Raw genomic sequence first — 22,360 nt, 5'->3', positions numbered from 1 at the left:
TGTCCCTGAGCGTGAGGAAGGCATAGGGAGGGGGAATGTTTATTCATGGCCGCAGTTCTTTCAGCCTGGGTAAGGGCGTGGTTCTATGGGACTCTGTGTCCTTCTGGTAGATAGCTACCTGCTTCTTTTTTTTTTTTTTTTTTTTTTTTTTTTTTTTTTTTTTTTTTTAGAGTGGGAGTCTCTCTCTGTCACCCAGGCTGGAGTGCAGTAGCACGATCTCGGCTCACTGCAACCTCTGCCTCCCGGGTCCTAGCAATTCTCCTGTCCCAGCCTCCCGAGTGGGTGGAACTACAGGTGCACACTGCCACACCCAGCTAATTTTTTGTATTTTAGTAGAGACGGGGTTTCACCATGTTGCCCAGGCTGGTCTTGAACTCCTGAGCCCAGGAAATCCACCTGCCTCGGCCTCCCAGAGTGCTAGGATTACAGGCATGAACCACTGTGCCTGGCCAGTACCTGCTTCTTGACCTTGGGATATATATGGTATATATTGAAGGCCTCCCTTGACCACTTCGCCTTGGGATATCTAGTGTGTGGCATCTGTGCCATTTCTCTCCTCTGCACATGGCAGACATTGTGAATGACACACAGGGCTCTTTCTGGTGTGGCCTCAGAATGCCTCTCAGCCCAATACTCCAGAAAATTACCAACATCCATCAGTGTAGACAGAAGGGATAAATTCCAGTGGTCATCCTAGGGCCCAGGCTATCATGTGAGCCTGGATTTATGAGATGTTGGCAGCTACCTTAGGGCAGAGAATGAAGAGGACCTGTTCTCTCCTAAAACTCAAACCATTAACTGCTTCTCACATACTGGTTGACCTGGAAAACAGTTTTAGAAAGAGCAGTTGGTGAAACTGCTTATTGAAGTCACGCATTCCCAATTAGTTAGGCCATTGTCATTCCAAAGATAATACAAGTCAATGAGGTATTGCATTTCTGAGAAAGGAAAATTCACTCAGGCAGGAAGTAGACATCTGTGGTCATTTGGGATGCTGGTTGCTTAGGGCACCCTCTGGGGACACCTCTGTCTTCTGGCACCTTTGCCAGATTGTGGATGAGCTGGTGGAGCTCCTGGCAGATAGAACATCTCTTCCAAGGCTGAGATTCCATAAGCAATAGGGGTAAATGGCTGGGCTAGAGAATGAGAGAAGGGAGAGGCCCAGGACACAGCTGATTCCCCGCCCCTCCTGGCAGAGCAGATATCCTGTGTACCACCACAGCTGTAGGTGATGACAATGGCCCTTGTCCATGAGCCGCTCCCCTCAGCCTGCCAGGCCACTCCCCAGCTCTGACATTGCATTCCCCGCTGCGGGTGCAAAGAACCTGGGCTGACATCCTTCTTTGAGGCACACGCCAGCCTTGTACAAGGGTCTTTTCTGGTCACACAAGCTTCTGCTCAGCCATCAGGGGAAATCAGTTCTCTTTAGATTTAAGATTTCCATGATGGTGTTGTGACACCGTCAGCCGCCTGCCCACCTTCTATCTGCTTCCTCCTTCCTAACAGAACCCTGTCTCAGGGAAGACTCCGATAAGCCTCGTGATCCGCGAACCCGGGCTGCTGGTCAGAGATCGGCTCGTCAATCCAGGCCAAGTCAGTCAGGTCGCCCCCGTCCAGGCAGCTGCCCTCTAAGGGGAATATTCGGGGCGAGAGAGTTTTGACCAGGGTTTTCCCACCATGCCTCATCCTTGCTTCGCTTTTCCCCCTCTGTGGAAGAGCAAGAAGCAGCCACCAGTTAGCCTGTTTCTGGCTGTTCCACATTGTGGGCGGCTCCCTGTCCTAGCTGACAACCAGGCTCGAGGTCTCAGAGGTGCCATTACAGCCTTATCAATCTGGAGGAGTTAAAGGGACACTTGTGAAGTCCAGCAGAGGTTAGGAAGGAATGCACATGAGAAATGCTCTTTCTCCCAGTCCCTTCCTCCCCCAGTGACCTCAATCATACCTGCCTGCTCTCCAGTGAAGGGACAAACAGAGGGACATCAGGGTGCCGAAAAGTCCTCTCTTCCTGAGGCAAATATGCTGACTGCAAAAGGAAAAACATTGCCTGGCTACCATGCCTGCCTTGCTGGCCTGTTCTGTGTCTGTGAGCAGGAACTTCAATGAGGGGATTCTGTGTGGGGGAGAACCCTATCGTCGCGTGCTGGGAGATGCCAGCTCACAGGAGCCACGTTCCCAAGTGTGCTCAGCCCTCTTCCTCTGCAGCCTGCAATTCTGCAGCATTCCAAGGACTGAGCTCTAGTTCTCTTCACACCTGCAGCCATCTCCAGGAGAGCTATAAGTGACATCACGATGGCAGAGATAGCAGTAACTACTACTTATTAAGAGCTACATATTAATATTAACCATGTGCTCTGCATGGACCATCTACTCCTTCTGTGATACTGCAGAAAATGTGGTATTGTGCCCAATTTACAGACAAGGAAAACTGAGGCCTACAGATACCCAGACACTCACCCAGGTACACAGAGCAGGAAGGAGAGCTCAACAGCTTCTGGGCCTTTTGGCTAAGATCAAGTGTAGTATCTGTTATCAGTTTAACATCTGATACCGAAGTGGTGTCATCATCTCACACCGAGGAAATCAAAGATGCGGACACACAAGAAGTAAGTTTAAGAGTGGAGGTTTAATAGGTGAGAGAAAGAGAAAAGAGAAAAGTGTTCTCTCCTGCAGTGAGAGAGGCTCCCGAGTGGGTCTTCCGGTTTCGTCGTGAAATGCACAGGGTTTTACAGACCAGCTTGAGGAGATGGTGTCTGATTTACACAGGGCCCAAAGATTGGTTGGAGCAGGTGTGCCATTTACATAGCACAAAGCTGGCTGCCCCATCCTAATATTTTATTATGCAGATGGATTCTCTACCTGGTTGGTGCCATGTGGCCTGTTCCTTTACTGCACACATGGTTGACAAAGAAGGGAACATGAAGCCTCCATGTTGAACATGCCTGATCCCCAGGTAGCCTTTTCCTATTGGCACAGCTGCCAGTATTCAACCGTGCAAGCTTCCAGCTTGCTTTTCTATGTCTGCAGCTTGATGTTTCGGGCTGCTCTTTGTTAGAAAAGAAATGATTTGGGGACGGCTTTTTATTAAAAGGGAAACCTTACCAAGGACTCTCTTACCCTCATTAACTGCCTAAATAATTTCTTTTTAGCTCCTGTATCAATACATCCTCTACTAGAGGACAATATATCAAATGAGTTTTTGGAGGAGGGAGATGGGATAGGAGCGTGCTGAGTCTACTTTACACATTGACTTATGTTGCAGTACCTCCAGGATTGAAGCATGCCCTCAGGGGGTCAGTTAAACAAAAAGTAGAGCTTAGATTCCATCAGACGCTGGTGGATCCGTAAGGGGCACCTCTTTCGCTGGGCAGCACTGCCTTCCATACACCAGTGCCCATCCTGCCTGCCAGCCCCCCTCCAAGTCCTGCTCTTCCCTGGGGGCCGGCTTGGGCAGTGGGAAAGTGAAGCTGCATAGATTAGTCTGTTGGCTCCCGGTCTGCTCTCAGATCAAGGCGGTGGGGACAGTGTTTAGGCAACACACGAAACCCTCATTCCGCCATGGGAACCAAAGGTCTCAACGTCATGTTAGAGCTGATGACCCAGAAGCCCAGGGATGGAAATGGCTAGTTCTGAGCCTCTCAGGGTAGCAGTGGGACCTTCTGCTCTTAACCTGGGGCCAGTGCTGGCTCTCAGAATAGTCATCAGATCAGGGCCTGCTTTTCAGGGGATGAGGCCTTTGTCCACCACCCTGCAGGTCCTGGAGGATGAATGTGGCTCTAAGTTAACTGAATGTTGACAACAAAAGGTCTGCAAAATGGGCAGGGCAACGCCTTGGGGACCCTAAAGAGATGGTCCCCGCAGATGCTGTTGGGGCCTAATGTTTTCTGAATCCTTTTTAGGGTCACGTGCATTACAGAGCTGGCTCATCTACGCCTCTGCCACAGCAACCCTGGGAGGGGCATCTTGGTATGGAAAAAGTGAGGCTTAGGAAGATTGCATGACTTATCCAAGGTCATGTGGCCTGTAGGCAACTGAACCAGTCCTTGAATTCAGAGCTGCCTGAATCAAGCTCCCACATTTTCAACATGTGACCACACTCCTCCATGCTGAGGACGTTTCTGCTTGCAAACTGGTGTTTTTCTGGAAGAACAAAGAAGGCCATCCCAGAAAAATCTGCCTAATAATGAAAAAACCACCCTATTCCATATAGGTAAGCCCGGGGACCAGGTGCCTGGACCTGTGAGGTGAGTGTGACTCCGGGGAGGAGAGGAGCATAGCCAGGCTGCCTCACCTGCCTTCCCTAGGCAGCGGCCCCCAAGTGGATCCACACAAACTGCAAGGACTTTTGGAATGGACTGAATTGTGTCCCCCCCAGAATTCACAGGTTGAAGCCCTGCCCACCAGTGTGACTGCATTAAGAAATGGCCTGTAAGGAGGTAATGAAAGTTAAATGAGGCCAGGCCGGGAGCAGTGGCTCATGCCTGTAATTCCAGCACTTGGGAGGCTGAGGCGGGTGAATCACTTGAGGTCAGGAGATCGAGACCATCCTAGCCAACGTGGTGAAACCTCGTCTCTACTAAAAATACAAAAATAGCTGGGCATGGTGGTATGTGCCTGTAGTCCCAGCTACTTGGGAGGCTGAGGCAGGAGAATCACTTGAACCCAGGAGGTGGAGGTTGCAGTGAACCGAGATGGTGCCACTGCACTCCAGCCTGGGTGACAGAGTGAAACTCCATCACACACACACATACACACGCACACATACACACACACACAAATGTTTAAAAGAGGACCTAAGGATGAGGCCTTAATTCACTGGATTGGTGTTCTTAGAAGTAGGGGAAGAGACGGCAGAGCTCACTCTCTTTCTGCAGGTGCACAGAGAAAAGGCCGCATGAGGACACAGCAAGAAGGTGGCCATGTACACACTAGGAATGTTACAGGAAAGGGGTACCGATCCAGACCCAAAGAGAGGGTTCCTGGATCTTGCACAAGAAAGAATTCAGGGCAAGTCCATAGAGTAAAGTGAAAGCAAGTTTATTAGGAAAGTAAAGGAATAAAGAACGGCTACTCCATAGGCAGAGCAGCCCCGAGGGCTGCTGGTTGCCCATTTTTATGGTTATTTCTTCAAGATGTGCTAAATAAGGGGTGGATTATTCATGCCTTCCCTTTTCAGACCATGTAGGGTAACTTCCTGATGTTGCCATGGCATTTGTAAACTGTCAGGGTGCCTGTGGGAGTGTAGCAGTGAGGATGACCAGAGGTCACTCTCATGGCCATCTTGGTCTTGGTGGGATTTAGCCAGCTTCGTCACTGCAACCTGTTTTATCAGCAAGGTCTTTATGACCTGTATCTTGTGCCGACCTCCTGTCACATCCTGTGACTTAGAATGCCTTCACTGTCTGGGAATGCAGTCCAATAGGTCTCTGCCTCATTTTACCCAGCTCCTATTCAAGATGGAGTTGCTCTGGTTCACACGCCTATGACAAAACTGCAAGGACTTTTGGAATGGACTGAATTGTGTCCCCCTTCCCCCCACAAATTCATAGGTTGAAGCCCAACCCCCCATTGTGACAGTATTTGGAAATAGGGCCTATAAAAAGGTAATTAAGGTTAAGCGAGGCCCTAAAAATGAGGCCTTAATCCACCGAACTGGTGTCCTTAGAAGAAGAGAAAGAGGCCGGGGGTGATGGCTCATGCCTGTAATCCCAACACTTTGGAAGGCTGAGGCAGGCAGATCCTGAGGTCAGGAGATGGAGACTATCCTGGCTAACATAGTGAAACCCTGTCTCTACTAAAAATACAAAAATTAGCTGGGCATGGTGGTGCATGCCTGTAGTCCCAGCTACTCGGGAGGCTGAGGCAGGAGAATTGCTTGAATCTGGGAGGCAGAGGTTGCAGTGAGCCGAGATCGCGCCACTGCACTCCAGCCTGGTGACAGAGTAAGACTCTGTCTCAAAAAGAAAAAAAAAAAAGGAAAGAGACACCAGAGTGCTCTTTCTCTCTCTCTCTCTCTCTCTGCAGGTGCACAGAGAAAAGGCTGAGTGAGGACACAGCAAGAAGGCGGCCATGCACACACCAGGAAGAGAGGCCTCACCTGAAACCAACCCTAAGGGCGCCTGCAGGGCCTGCAGACCTGTAAAAAGACCAATGTCTGTTTAAGCCACCCAGCTTGTGGCATTTTGTTATGCAGTCTGGGCATATTAATACAGTTTTTTTTTTTTCAGAGATCCTCAAAGCTCGCATTCCAACATAACACAGGAGTGAAAGCACAGGCTTTGAAGTCAGAAAGGACTAAGTTCTCAACCTGGCTTCCCATTCAGCAGGACCTTGGCTTTCATCTCTAGGATCCTGTTTCATAAGAATGATATGAAAATTAACTGAAGCAATGCATAGGAAATTCTTGTCATGGTATGTGGAACGTGTAAGGATATTACTATTATCCTTATTGTAATTGCCTTTGCAAAAAATTATATCAGTGAGAAAATTATGGCCCTGGAGAAAATCTGATCTGGCCAATCCCCCTTTTGCCTTTAGTCTTCAACTGCTCTTAATTATTCCTGGGCTTAGGCTAAGCTAACTTTGGGAGACATTTAGTTTATAGTTTAAATGATAATAGCCTTTCCGCCAAATTGAACCTCCTTTGTAAAGCTAATAAGAGACCACCAGGCTAGGAGGATAGAGGAACCTGAATTTGGCTAAGGTGGAGACATAAACAATTGCCAGCCATTATTGCGGAGGTCACAAGATATGCAACTTCCACAGTTATTCCTGCAGATAACATCACTACTGTAGAACGTTAAGATTGGCCTTTTGAGATGTCTTTTCAGGTTTTCTGCATGTCTAACACTGATAATGGCTCCACCTGGATCCCCCAAGTGTTACTGTGGCCCAACCCAGAAGTGACTCAGCTCAGGAGGATCATTTCCCACACCCCTCTGATTGCACCCCCAACCAATTGGCAGCAAGCACCCATTGCCTAGCCACCCCCACCCCTTTCCGCAAACTACCTTTGAAAAACCCTAGCCCCTGAATTCTTGGGGAGACTGATTTGGGTAATAGTAAGAGTGCAGTCTCCCGTTCAGCTGGCTCTGTGTGAATTAAACTCTTTCTCCATTGCAATTCCCCTGCCTTAATAAATCGGCTCTACCTGGGCAGCAGGCAAGAAAAGCCCATTGGGTGGTTACATTATGAGGTTATCTTTACTCTTATGGAGCTGGCAGATGGTACTTGGGTTCAACTGCTCTGAGTTTTTCTAGCTGTGGTCCATTGTTCCAAAGCACACATCCTGACTCTAGGGTGTCACTGGGGTCTGTTACAGGTAGTTAGGCCTGGGCAGGGCAGGAGAGGGCTCTCCCCTACCCACCAGGAATGTCAGGTGATTGTGTCAGGTGATGGTGTGACAATGGTCACACTGCCCTTCTAAAAGTGATTATTCAGCAGCCAGCGCCAGGGAGAGACAATCTCCTGAAGATCCAGGGCTGTTAACATTAAAGCGTTAATTTAATGCAGGTGCCAGGGAGAAGCAAAAAGGACTTCCAATAAAGTCTCAGTTTTTGGGCTAGTGAGCTCAGGCATTTGCGTTAAGAGACAAAATGGTGGAGTATGACTTTCCGGGGACCTCCACCGGAAGAGGGAGCGTGCCGCGTACAACGTCGTAAACCCACTGCGCATGCTCACTTCCCAGGCGTCAGGACCCCTCTGTAGATGTGGGCAGCCCACCCTAAGGGAAGAATTATGGGAAAGGGCTGCAAGATGCCAGAGGTGGGCCAGGCTATAAAGTCCTAGGATCAAGTTTAAATGCCACACTCATTCTTCAAGTTGCCCACTTGAGACTCTTCCAAGTAAGTGTACTTTCCTTTCTTTCCTGCTCTCTCCTGCTCTGAAACTTGCCTCGGTCTCTTTTTCTGCCTTGTGCCCCTCAGTCGAATTCTTTCTTCTGAGGAGACAAGAATTGAAGTTGGTGCAGACCTGTATGGATTCACTGCCAGTAACTCAGACACCTTCCACCAGTAACAGGGTGAGTCCACGGGGTTTCATGGCCTATTTTTAGCATATTACAAGTTTGTGAAGTGTCACCCATCAGCCTGCAATGATGCTACACAGGCTAACCAACACATCATGTTCCTTTGCTTTTGACTAGAATTAAACAGAGATGCCATGGAAACACTGCTTATCTCTAATACCAGAAGCTGAGATCAATGGGTCATGTCCCTGATTTATAAGAAAATTGGAGCATAAAATACCTATTATCTCATCACAGATCCTACAGGACCCATGGGGAGAAAAGGAAGACAGTCCTATGTAAACCAAAAATAAAATTCAAAGCTCCCCCCGACCCACTTCAAGTTGTCCCACCCAGATCAAACCAATGTCAATCTTACATGTATTGATTGATGTATTGTCTCCCTAAAACGTATAAAAGCAAGCTGTACCCCGACCCCCTTGGGCACATGTTGTCAGACCCTCCTGAGGCTGTGTCACAGGCACGTCCTTAACCTTTGGCAAAATAAACTTTCTCAATTGAGTGAGACCCGTCTCAGATATTTTGGGTTCACACCAAGTAGGTGAAAAGGTCAGGCTCCGTGGCTAAAATTGCTGCAGTAGTTTTGGGTATTTTTTGTCAGGCCTCTGAGCCTAAGCCAAGCTATCGCATCCTCTGTGACTTGCACATATATGCCCAGATGGCCTGAAGTAACTGAAGAATCACAAAAGAAGTGAAAATGCCCTGCCCCACCTTAACTGATGACATTCCACCACAAAAGAAGTGAAAATGCCCTGCCCTGCCTTAACTGGTGACATTCCACCACAAAAGAAGTGAAAATGGCCGGTCCTTGCCTTAAGTGATGACATTACCTTGTGAAAGTCCTTTTCCTGGCTCATCCTGGCTCAAAAAGCTCCCCCACTGAGTACCTTGTGACCCCCACTCCTGCCCGCCAGAGAACAAACCTCCCTTTGACTGTAATTTTCCTTTACCTACCCAAATCTTATAAAACGGTCCCACCCCATCTCCCTTCGCTGACTCTCTTTTCAGACTCAGCCCGCCTGCACCCAGGTGAAATAAACAGCCATGTTGCTCACACAAAGCCTGTTTGGTGGTCTCTTCACACGGACGCGCATGAAATTTGGTGCCGTGACTCGGATCGGGGGACCTCCCTTAGGAGATCAATCCCCTGTCCTCCTGCTCTTTGCTCCATGGGAAAGATCCACCTACGACCTCAGGTCCCCAGACCAACCAGCCCAAGAAATATCTCACCAATTTCAAATCCAGTAAGCAGCCTCTTTACTCTCTTCTCCAACCTCCCTCACTATCCCTCAACTTCTTTCTCCTTTCAATCTTGGTGCCACACTTCAATCTCTCCCTTCTTTTAATTTCAATTCCTTTCATTTTCTGGTAGAGACAAAGGAGACACGTTTTATCCGTGGACCCAAAACTCCGGTGCCAGTCACGGACTGGGAAGGCAGCCTTCCCTTGGTGTTTAATCATCGCAGGGACGCCTCTCTGATGATTCACCCACGTTTTGAAGGTGTCAGACTATGCAAGGACGCCTGCCTTGGTCCTTCACACTTAGCATCAAGTCCTGCTTTTCTGGGGAAGGGGCAAGTACCTCAACCCCTTCTCTCCGTGTCTCTACCCCTTCTCCACCTTTCTGGGGGGCAAGAAACCCCCAACCCCTTCTCCTTCACTCTTAGCAGCAAGTCCCACGTTTCTAGGGGAAAGGCAAGTACCCCAACCCTTTCTCTCCATGTCTCTACCCCTTCTCTGCCTTTCTGGGAGGTAAGAAACCCCCAACCCCTTCTCCTTCACCCTTAGTGGCAAGTCCCGCTTTTCTAGGGGAGGGGCAAGTACCCCAACCTTGTATCTCTGCACCCTGATCCCTTATTTCCATGCCCCAACCTCTTATATCTCTGCACCCTGATCCCTTATTTCTGTGCCCTGACCTCGTATCTCTGTGCCCTGACCCTTTTCCCACTTTTCTGGAGGGTAAGAACCCCTGAACCACTTCCCTCTGTGTCTCTACTCTCCCTTTTCTTTAAACTTGCCTCTTTCACTATAGGCAACCTTCCACCCTCCATTCCTCCTTCTTCTCCCTTAGCCTGTGTTCTTAAGAACATAAAACCTCTTCAACTCTCGCCTGACCTAAAACCTAAATGCCTTATTTTCTTCTGCAATGCCACCTGACCCCAAAACAAACTCGACAGTGGTTCTAAATGGCCAGAAAATGGCACTTTCGATTTCTCCATCCTACAAGACCTAAATAATTTTTGTTGAAAAATAGGAAAATGGTCTGAGGTGCCTGACGTCCAGGCACTGTTTTACACATCAGTCCCTCCCTAGTCTCTGTTCCCAATGCATCTAGTCCCAAATCTTCCTTCTTTCCCTCCTGCCTGTCCCCTCAGTCCCAACCAAAAGTGTTGCTGAGTCTTTCTAATCTTCCTTTTCTACAGACCCATCTGACCTCTCCCCTCCTTGCCAGGCTGAGCTAGGTCCCAATTCTTCCTCAGCCTCTGCTCCTCCACCCTATAATCCTTTTATCACCTCCCTTCCTTACCTCCAGTCCAGCTTATAGTTTCATTCCGTGACTAGCCCTCCCCCACCTGCCCAGCAATTTCCTCTTAAAAAGGTGGCTGGAGCTAAAGGCACAGTCAAAGTTAATGCTCCTTTTTCTTTATCCGACCTCTCCCAAATCAGTTAGCATTTGGACTCTTTTTCATCAAATATAAAAAACCCAGCCCAGTTCATGGCTCATTCGGCAGCAACCCTGAGACGCTTTACAGCCCTAGACCCTAAAAGGTCAAAAGGCCGTCTTATTCTCAATATACATTTTATCACCCAATCGGCTCCCGACATTAAATAAAACTCCAAAAATTAAATTCCGGCCCTCAAACCCCACAATAGGACTTAATTAACCTCACCTTCAAGGTGTACAATAATAGAGTAGAGGCAGCCAAGTAGCAACATATTTCTAAGTTGCAATTCTTTGCCTCCACTGTGAGACAAACCCCAGCCACATCTCCAGCACACAAGAACTCCAAATGCCCGAACCGCAGCTGCCAGGGGTTCCTCCAGAACCTCCTCCCCCAGGAGCTTGCTACAAGTGCCGGAAATCTGGCCACTAGACCAAGGAATGCCCACAGCCCAGGAGTCCTCCTAAGCCGTGTCCCATCTGTGCAGGACCCCACTGAAAATTGGACTGTTCAACTCACCTGGCAGCCACTTCCAGAGCCCCTGGAACTCTGGCCCAAGGCTCTCTGACTGACGCCTTCCCAGATCTTCTCGGCTTAGCAGCTGAAGACTGACACTGCCTGATTGCCTCAGAAGCCTGCAGGACCATCACAGATGCTCTAGGTAACTCTCACAGTGGAGGGTGAGTCCGTCCCCTTTTTAATATGGAGGCTACTCACTCCACATTATCTTATTTTCGAGGGCCTGTTTCCCTTGTTTCCATAACTGTTGTGCATATTGACAGCCAGGCTTCTAAATCTCTTAAAACTCCCCAACTCTAGTGCCAACTTAGACAATACTCTTTTAAGCACTCCTTTTTAGTTATCCCCACCTGCCCAGTTCCCTTATTAGGCCGAGACACTTTAACTAAATTATCTGCTTCCCTGACTATTCCTGGGCTACAGCCACACCTCATTGCCACCTTTTCCCCCGGTTCAAAGCCTCCTTCACATTCTCCCCTTGTATCTCCCCACCTTAACCCACAAGTATGAGACACCTCTACTCCCTCCTTAGTGACTGATCATGCACCCCTTACCATCCCATTAAAACCTAATCACTCTTACCCCGCTCAATGCCAATATCCCATCCCACAGCATGCTTTGAAAAGATTAAAGCCTGTTATCACTCACCTGTTACAGCATGGCCTTTTAAAGCCTATAAACTCTTCTTACCATTCCCCCATTTTACCTGTCCTAAAACCAGACAAGGCTTACAGGTTAGTTCAGAATCTGCACCTTATCAACCAAATTGTTTTGCCTATTCATCCCACGGTGCCAAACCCATATACTCTCCTATCCTCAATACCTCCCTCTACAACCCATTATTCTGTTCTAGATCTCAAACATGCTTTCTTTACTATTCCTTTGCACCCTTCATCCCAGCCTCTCTTTGCTTTCACTTAGACTGACCCTGACACCCATTAGGCTCAGCAAATTACCTGGGCTGTACTGCCGCGAGGCTTCACAGACAGCCCCCATTACTTCAGTCAAGCCCAAATTTCTTCCTCGTCTGTTACCTATCTCGGCATAATTCTCATAAAAACACACATGCTCTCCCTGCTGATCGTGTCTGATTAATCTCCCAAACCCCAATCCCTTACAAAACAACAACTCCTTTCCTTCCTAGGCATGGTTAGTGCGGTCAGAATTCTTACACAAAAGCCAGGACCGCACCCTGTAGCCTTTCTGTCCAAACAACTTGACCTTACTGTTTTAGCCTAGCCCTCATGTCTCTGTGCAGCGGCTGCTGCCACCCTAATACTTTTAGAGGCCCTCAAAATCACAAACTATGCTCAACTCACTCTCTACATTTCTCATAACTTCCAAAATCTATTTCCTTCCTCATACTTGACACATGTACTTTCTGCTCCCCGGCTCCTTCAGCTGTACTCACTCTTTGTTAAGTCCCATAATTACCATTGTTCCTGGCCCGGACTTCAATCCAGCCTCCCACATTATTCCTGATACCACACCTGACCCCCATGACTACATCTCTCTGATCCACCTGACATTCACCCCATTTCCCCATATTTCCTTCTTTCCTGTTGCTCACTCTGATCACACTTGGTTTATTGATGGCAGTTCCACCAAGCCTAATCACCACACATCAGCAAAGGCAGGCTATGCTATAGTACAAGCCACTAGCCTGCCTCTCAGAACCTCTCATTTCCTTTCCATCATGGAAATCTATCCTCAAGGAAATACCTTCTCAGTGTTCCATCTGCTATTCTATTTCTCCTCAGGGATTATTCAGGCCCCCTCCCTTCCCTACACATCAAGCTCAAAGATTTGCCCCCACCCAGGACTGGCAAATTGGCTTTACTCAACATGCCCCGAGTCAGGAAACTAAAATACCTCTTAGTCTAAATAGACAGTTTCACTGAATAAGTAAAGGCCTTTCCTACAGGGTCTGAGAAGGCCACCGCAGTCATTTCTTCCCTTCTGTCAACATAATTCCTCAGTTTAGCCTTCCCACCTCTATACAGTCTGATAACAGACCAGCCTTTATTAGTCAAATCAGCCAAGCAGTTTTTCAGGCTCTTAGTATTCAGTGAAATCTTTATATCCCTTACAGTCCTCAGTCTTCAGGAAAAGTAGAACAGACTAATAGTCTTTTAAAAACACACCTCACCAAGCTCAGCCACCAACTTAAAAAGGACTGGACAATACTTTTGCCACTTTCCCTTCTCAGAAGTCAGACCTGTCCTCAGAATGCTACAAAGTACAGCCCATTCGAGCTCCTGTATAGATGCTCCTTTTTATTAGGCCCCAGTCTCATTCCAGACACCAGACCAACTTAGACTGTGCCCCCAAAAAACTTGTCATCCCTACTATCTTCTGTCTAGTCATACTCCTATCCACCGTTCTCAACTACTCATACATGCCCTGCTCTTGTTTACACTGCCGGTTTACACTGTTTCTCCAAGCCATCACAGCTGATATCTCCTGGTGCTATCCCCAAACTGCCACTCTAAACTCTTGAAGTAAATAAATAATCTTTGCTGGGAGGACTATGCTGAATCTCCTTAGGCACTCTCTAATCAGATGCCCTAGGTCCTCCCAATTCTTAGACCTTTTATACCTGTTTTTCTCCTTCTCTTGTTCCATTTAGTTTTTCAATTCATACGAAACCGTATCCAGGCCATCATCAATAATTCTACATGACAAATGTTTCTTCTAACAACCCCACAATATCACCCCTTACCACAAAATCTTCCTTCAGCTTAATCTCTCCCACTCTAGGTTCCCACACCGCCCCTAATCCCGCTTGAAGCAGCCCTGAGAAACATCGCCCATTATCACTCCATACCACCCCCCAAAAATTTTCACCACCCCCACACTTCAACATTATTTTTATTTTTCTTATTAATATAAGAAGGCAGGAATGTCAGGCCTCTGAGCCCAAGCCAAGCCATTGCATCCCCTGTGACTTGCACGTATGTGCCCAGATATACATGCCCAGATGGCCTGAAGTAACTGAAGAATCACAAAAGAAGTGAATATGCCCTGTCCCGCCTTATCTGATGACATTCCACCACAAAAGAAGGGTAAATGGCCGGTCCTTGCTTTAACTGATGACATTACCTTGTGAAAGTCCTTTTCCTGGCTCATCCTGGCTCAAAAAGCTCCCCCACTGAGCACCTTGCAACCCCCACTCCTGCCCGCCAGAGAACAAACCCCCTTTGACTGTAATTTTCCTTTAACTACTACCCAAATCCTATAAAACTGCCCCACCTCTATCTCCCTTCGCTGACTCTCTTTTCGGACTCAGCCCGCCTGCACCCAGGTGAAATAAACAGCCTTGTTGCTCACACAAAGCCTGTTTGGTGGTCTCTTCACATGGACGCACATGAAATTTTTCTCCTAGAAATTTTATAGCAATAATGCACTATAGTGTTCAAGACCTGCTTGCTTTTTAATTATCTATGGCTGAAGCATGTACTATTCTTCTGCTACTCTGTTCTGATTTGCCTAAAACTAAGGCATGTAGAGAAGCTGTGAAGGCTGTGAAGGCATTCCTCACCTGCCATCGCGTGTCTGGGCATCAGCTCCGCACCTGGTGAGTATGTGGTCCTCGCACTGCCGGGTGGCAGCGCAGAGTCGGAGGTGTCTGGGTGATATGGGTTGCCTTTTATGTGCAGGGCATAATAGAGTCCTCCTGGGATGTCTCTTGATTAACCAGATTTGTCACATTCAATAGCCCCAGGAAAGGCTCTGTCCTGGATGCCTGCAGGGCTCCATGTCACGGGGAGGAGAGGAGCCGTTTCTACCCTGTCTCTCTGATGCTTCAGCATCCAAGGCCTCACTGACCCTGGGGCCAATTCCTGGAGATAGTAAACAATTCACCCAGGGTGTGCCTTTCTTATTCAAAGGAACTCATCCAGCACCCACACCCCAACCACCTCTTTCATTGGCCCTCACACTCCAGGCCACCATCCACCTGCCCTTATCTCAGGGCCAGGTGCCAGACAGCTAGGGACAGCCCCTATGCACACAGCATGCTGAAATTATTCACTGTCCATCCCTCAGCCCGCTGCCGCTGCCTGGCCCACACCTTCCTACAGAAGGCACAGTGAAGGTTCTTGTTCACACCTCACCCACCCACTCCCATGCATTTCGACCAAACTGGTGCATCCCTGTGTGGCCCTGCCCAGTGTGCCCTGTCTCCTGTGTAAACCAAAAATAAAAAGCCCCACAACTGACTAAATGGATTTTTATAGAGACAGGGTCTCACTATTTTGCCCAGGCTGGTTTCAAACTCCTGGGCTCAAGCAATCCTGCCTCAGCCTCCTAAAGTGCTGGGATTACAGGCGTGAGCCACTGTACCCGGCCTCTTTGATATCTTTTGAAATGGCCCTGCAAAGCTACCTGTTGTAGGGAAAATCTATACTCTCCAGAGAATCCCCTTCCCTTTCTAGGTCTCTTCCTGATCCAGGAGAGGTTAAGAATCTGGTACCTTTTTAGGTTTGATAAGAGACATTTACCATCTATTCTCTCTGAAGCCTGCTACCTGGAAGCTTCAACTACATAATAAGAACCTTAGTCTCTACAACCCCTCTTTTAACCCAGAGACTCCCTTCTATTGATTCCAATTCTTAAGATAATAATTTAACTTTTTCTGAAACCGCCTTTGCAAAATTATAACTGAGGAAATTATGACAGTGAAAGAAATCAGACCTAACCGACCCCATCTTGCTTCTAACCTTTAAGCTGTTTTTATTTATTGCTGGACATAGACCGACTTTGGGAAGACATAGACTAACTTTGGGAAGGAATTCAGTTCATGGTTTGACTCTGAAACAAAATTGATAACTGCCCTTTCCTGAAAAGACTCCCTTCTTGTCTGGGGACCAGTCTGCCTTTGCAGGACTAACAAATTAGGTACAAGATAGAAATTATAGCTTCTGGCTCCAAGAGTCTGAATCTCCCCAAATCACTCCTGGGGATATCACTATTGTAAAACCTAAGATCAGTGCGTGAGATATTTTGCAGATCCTGCACTCAATGGATGAGCTGACACCACCCAGACCAGTAATGTGGCTCAACCAGTTCTGCCATCCCACCCAGGAACAGAAAATGGCAAGAAAAACTCACTTCAACTCCCTATGATTCCATCTCCAACCTGACCAATCAGCACTCCCCACTTCCCAAGCCTCTGCCTGCCAAATTATCTTTAAAAACTCTGATCCCCAAATGCTCAGAGAGACTGATTTGAGTAATAATAAAACTCTAGTCTCCTGTACAGCTGGCTCTGCATGAACTACTCTTTCTCTATTGCAATTCCCCTGTCTTAATAAATTGGCTCTGTCTAGGCAGCAGGCAAGATGAACCTATTGGGAGGTTACATTTCAACCAGCTGTCAATCAGAAAATCTTGGAATCCACCTGGAAGTCCTCCTCACCCCGCACTGTGACTGCTTCAAGTTGTCCCGCCTTCCTGGACCAAACTACCACTCTACACCTTACACATATTGATTGATGGCTGGGTTTAACTTCTGTCCCCCTAAAATGCATAAAACCAAGCTGTAACCCAACCACCTTGGGCACATGTTCTCAGGACCTCTTGAGACTGTGCCTTGGGCCTTAGTCACTCATATTTGGCTCAGAATAACTCTCTTTATTATTTTTTTTTCTCAAGACAGAGTCTCACTGTGTCGCTCAGGCTGGAGTGCAGTGGCTCTGTCTTGGCTCACTGCAAGCTCCACCTCCCGGGTTCATGCCATTCTCCTGCCTCAGCCTCCTGTGTAGCTGGGATTACAGGTGCCCGCCACCGTGCCCGGCTAATGTTTTGTATTTTTAGTAGAGATGGGGGTTTCACCATGTTAGCCAGGATGGTCTTGATCTCCTGACCTTGTGATCTGCCCACCTCGGCCTCCCAAAGTGCTGGGATTACAGGCGTGAGCCACCATGCCTGGCCGGCTCAGAATAACTCTCTTTAAATGTCTTACAGAGTTCGACTCTTTTTATCGACACCTGCTTCCAGGGAACTGTGAGTAAACACTTCTTCATCCATGACAGTCATTTTTATATCTATATGTCTTACCATACCTGACTTTTAAAAAGTCCTGAGGACCCTTAAAACAAACCTGCAGGAGCTCCAAAGTTCAGTTCAGACGCGCCAGTCCTTGGCCAGGCTATGCAGGGTCCACGGAACCTCTGCTTGCAGATTCCAGATGGCAGCAACAGTTCTGCAAGGAGCAGCAACTCCTGGGAGAGTGAGCTGTTCACAGTGCAGGTGAAAGGTGCTCAGGAGCTGTGCTAAGACCCGTTCCTTCATGTCCCCAGGCTTGTAGACAAGCGCACATTTGAGAGTGCTCAACAGAAGCCATAAGTGGGGATGGAGGCAAGTTTTAAGACTTGCCTCCCTGTCTCCATCTAGACTCAGATGAGGGCTTGTGAAGAAACAACAATGTACTTTGTATTCCTTCATTTTCTTTCATATGTTTATTCATCCGTTCTTTCAAATATATGTTGAGTATCTATCATGTACCAGGCACTTAATCAGGAACTGGAGGTCCACAGATTAATAGGAGACCATCTCTGCTCTCACAGAACCACAGGCTAGTTAGTGGAGGCGGCCATGACAAAAGCAAAGAAAAAGCAAACTCTCTGTGAATGGAGGCTCTAATAAAGGAATGTTCCAAGGAACAGGTGGAAGAAGGGATTTCAGGGAGTGAGAAGGAGTGACTAGGGAGGACGTCAAAGGATGTGAAGGTTTCAGCTGGGTCTTGAGGGATGAGTAGGAGTTTGTCAGGCACATCAGGAGGAGGTGTTCAAGGGTGTGTGGATGGAGCCAAGGGTATGGAGTGCCAGGGAGGGCACGAGGCTGGAGAAGTAGGATTTATATGTTGTCTCAGTTTCTATTGCTGTGTAACAAGTCATCTCAAAAGTTACTAGCATAAAATAACTATGATTTATTATATCTCAAATTTCTGTAAGCTGGCTGGGCTCACAGGGGAGGTTCTTCTGCTCTGTGGGGTGTTAGCTAGAGCCATTGCTCCACAGGTGTTGACAGCATTCATCTGGGACCTCAGTTTGGAACTGGAACACCTCAGGTGGCCTCACTCAAGTGTCTGGTGCCTCAGCCTGGGTGGCTGGATTGGCTGGGGACCTGCTGGGGCCTTGTTCCATCAGCCTCTCAGGAGGCAGCTCAGGGCTCCAAGAGAACTAAAGCAGAGTTGCCGAGCCCCTTAAGCTCGAGGTCGGAGCTGGCCCAGCATCCCTTCTGCTGTACTGCTGTTCCTGGACAGAACACGGTTCGGCTGCTTTTTCTTGCAGTCTGATAATGAGATGTAGACAGACTGGGAAAGAAAGGAGTTTATATTTGTGCAACCAGTTACAGGGACAAAGTTGGAGTAACTCACCAGACCAACTCAAAGTTGCAAGTTTTTTTTCTAGTGTTTATGTTTATTTTAAGTTCCATGCTGTGTGGAATTGCACTTACAAATAGGAGTATTTCATTCAATCTATATCTAAACAGGAGTGTTTTATTCAATCTATATCTAATCTTTATTTTTAGTTTTTATTTTTAGATGGCGTCTCACTCTGTCACCCAGGCTGGAGTGTAGTGGTGCGATCTTGGCTCACTGCAGCCTCTGCCTCCTGGGCTCAAGCCATTCTCCTACCTCAGCCTCCCAAGTAGCTGGGATTACAGGCACTTGCCACCACGCCTGGCTAATTTTTCTATTTTTAGTAGAGATGGGGTTTCTCCGTGTTGGTCAGGCTGGTCTCGAACTCCTGACCTCAGGTGATCCACCCGCCTTGGCCTCCCAAAGTGCTGGGATTACAGGTGTAAGCCACTGCACCAGGCCTAGATCTAATCTTTAATTAGGGTCTAGGGTCTGGAAAGCTTTCTCTAGAGTCTCAGAAACTTTCTTAATCTTCAGTGGGTCCTGGTACGACGTGCATATATAGCAATGCTATTATCATTTGATCAGACTTCAGGATCTGAGAAAACCCAGGTGGGTCTTCATTTTGATTTCATATTCCAGCCCCATACTCAGGCACCAGTTTCTCCAATTCTTTAATGTTTAACTTACGCATTCATTAAAATTATAGTAAAGGATTAGTGGAAACTGAGTGTTCTGGTTGCTAATGGAAACCTGGCCTGCCACGCCGTGCTGGTCAAAGCAAGTCACAGGCCAGCTCAGATTCAAGGAGAGCTGAAGGAGGCGCGCTTGTGTTGTGTTGAGTGGCTGAGGTGGTGTTGCCCTGTCACTGCAGCCGAGGAAGCTCATGCCGGTGCTCGTGGGCTGACCGAGGAGGGGGTGGACACAGGAAGGGGGCATAGGCCGCAGAGCTTTGCAGAGGCAGAAGGAGCCCTGTGGCTGACAGCGTGGGGGCCAGGGAGGTGCACAGGACGGCCGTGCGAGGCCCGAGGTTTGGCAACTGCTCTGAAAGCCCCTGTTCTACGCCTCAGCCTTTGCCAGCCCTTGTTAGATGGCCAAGTGATGGTATTGCCTGACCTCTCTACTCGCTAGCATCATACCAAGGCCGCTGTGCACAAGGGAAGTGCAGTGGACCATTGCTCTGTCACCCACGGCCAGTCCACCCTGACTTTCCACTGGCAGCCAGCCTGTCCCGCTCTCTCTGCATGAGGTTTGAGGGGGCTGACTCCTCACTCTGCAGCAGGTGGGGGGTGCTTAGTTCTGGAGCAGCAGATCTCCTGGTATCCTCTGAGCTCCAGGGATTGGTTCCGGGCTGGGCAGGTGACCCAAGCAGGTCTCGTGAGATTGGGTTGCAGAACTTGGCGCACGGAGGGAGGAACCCTCCTGTTCTCTTTCACTGGGGTTGCTTGCCTGGGAGGACAAAAACTTGGAACTGTCGGTGCCTATTTTGTCATTCTGAAGGCTGAGACCATCTGAATGGGAAGTCAGCCAGGAGGAGCGCAGCGCTGAAAGGTGGAAAGAGAGACGGAAAGAGCAAGTCCTTCTGACATAGATGGGGCCCTGGACCAAGCTGGGTCTGATTATAGATTATCCTTGTGAAGCAGTGAACCCTCTTATTTTGCTTAAGTTACTTCGAGTTGGGTTTCTGTCACTTGCACCCAAGCAAGTGCTAACTGAGGTCCTGGCAAATGTATTTACTTCCTTTCTGTGCCGATTCACTGGAGAGAGGAATTGCGAATTCCAGGGAATGTGGGGCTCTGTACTGCATTGTTGGCTCCTTCCCCATTTTTCCGTGTCTATAGTTGTTTTCTGTACACCCTTGGGGTGGGATTAGCCCAGTGGAATGTATTGGAATCATGGGAAAACCTTTCAAAGGTCCAGTTTCTTCACTCCAACTTTTCAGTCACCTTCCACAACCACTGTATCATCTTTTAAAGTCGGCAGTTGAAGACCACAGAATAAATGTCCCTCAACACTTGCTGGCTGGTGGTGAATATGAATACAATGAATACAGGGCTCCCGAGAGCAGAAACTACCATAGGACATGATGGGAAGAACACAGCACCATAGGGTAAGAAGAATGCTCTACCTGGGACTCAAGGAAAAGCCAATCGTTTATAAGAGAGATTGTATTTTGGTGACTGCAAAGGTCCTAGAAAAGCTGTTCTAAGGAGACGCACAGGGCAGGAAGGCCTTTCTTTCCTTGCTCAATCTTGAGGCAGATAACACACGAAGGGCATCAAGCCATCAAGCCTCGGGTATATTTCTTCCCGGTTAAGCAGTAGAACGTTTCCTGTATCTTTCAAACACATTTTCTCCTAAGATCCCCTGAAGTCCTTCCGAACCAGTGGGGTGTGTGCAGCCCTAAATAGGGCTTTTACTCGGCAAAGGAAACTAAGCCACTGATACTGAGTCTAAAATAGCCCCAGCCAGGATATCCTGAACTGATTTTCCTGACTGCCAGCTCACAGTTGTGATGGACTTTAACATCACATCCCAACAGCCCTGTCTGCAGACAGGAACAGGCACTAACAAGGGGGGCTAATCTGTAGGAAAGAGAGCCTGCCAATGCTGCCTGATGCCAGGATCGGTGCCGGCCCATCCCATGGGACAGTCACACTTGTTGTGACTTCTCATGGCTGAGGCACATGGGAATGTCCTTAGTTGGTTTCACGATTCATCCTTGGTGTATATATATTTGCTTTAATCATTAATGTCGTATCATTACTTTCTTGAAGATGCGGCCAGTGTTTCCTGTTTTTAAATTAAAATATTTTTTAGAGCAGTTTGAGGTTCACAACAAAATGGAGTGGAAATCACAGAGAGTTCCCATACATCCCCTGCTGGGACTCACACACAGCCTCCCCCACCATCTACGTCCTGCACCAATTGGCATATTTGTTACACTGATGATCCTACATGCACACATCATTATCGCCCAAAGTCCACAGTTTATATCAGGGTTCACTCTTGGTGTTATACAAATGTATGACCTGTGTACACCACTGCAGTGTCATACAGAGTAGTTTCACTGCCCTAGAATTCCTCTGTGTTTGCCTGTTCACCCCTCCGTCCCTACAACCCCTGGCAACCACTGATCTTTTTATTGTTGCCATAATTTCGCCTTTCCCAGAGGGTTATACAGTTGGACTCATACAGTAGGTAACCTTTTCAGATGGGCTCCTTTCACTTAGTAATATACATTTAAGTTTCCTCCATGTCTTTTCATGGCTTGAAAGCTCATTTCTTTTTAGCACTGAATAATCTCATCATCTAGCTGTATCACAGTTTATTTATCCATTCACCTACAGAAGGACATCTTGGTTGCTCCTAAGTTTTGCCAATTATGAACAAAGCTGCTATAAACATCCGTGTGCAGGTTTTTGTGCAGACAGAAGTTTTCAATTCATTTGGGTAAATACCAAGGAGCACGACTGCTGGATCATATGGTAAGAATATGTTTCGTCTTGTAGGAAACTGACAAACTGTCTTCTGAAGTGGCAGTACCATTTTGCATTCCCACCAGCAGCCAATGAGAGTTCCTATTGGTCCACACCCTCACCAGCATTGGTGCTGTTGGTGTTTTGGATTTTGGCCATTCTAATAGGTGTGTAGTGACCAGTGTTTCTTCATAATTATATTTTGGCCATTATTTCAAGTATTGACTTCGGATGTTGTGGTTCTATCATCTTGAATAAATGAAAAATGTAACAAAACCAACTCATACATTCATCATTCACTTACTGATTA

The 22,360-nt window shown here is 47.8% G+C and overlaps 1 pseudogene; it reads left to right on the top strand.

Moving 5' to 3' along the window:
- Positions 1 to 2,484: 2,484 nt before the first annotated feature.
- Positions 2,485 to 2,585, top strand: LOC129039832 (U2 spliceosomal RNA; annotated as a pseudogene).
- The last annotated feature ends 19,775 nt before the right edge of the window (positions 2,586 to 22,360 follow it).

This window comes from Pongo pygmaeus, chromosome 5 (assembly GCF_028885625.2).
Source record: "Pongo pygmaeus isolate AG05252 chromosome 5, NHGRI_mPonPyg2-v2.0_pri, whole genome shotgun sequence".
Classification (NCBI taxonomy): domain Eukaryota; kingdom Metazoa; phylum Chordata; class Mammalia; order Primates; family Hominidae; genus Pongo; species Pongo pygmaeus.
The sequence above is the reverse complement of the archived record's forward strand: the minus strand, read 5'-3'. Positions and strand labels throughout refer to the sequence as shown.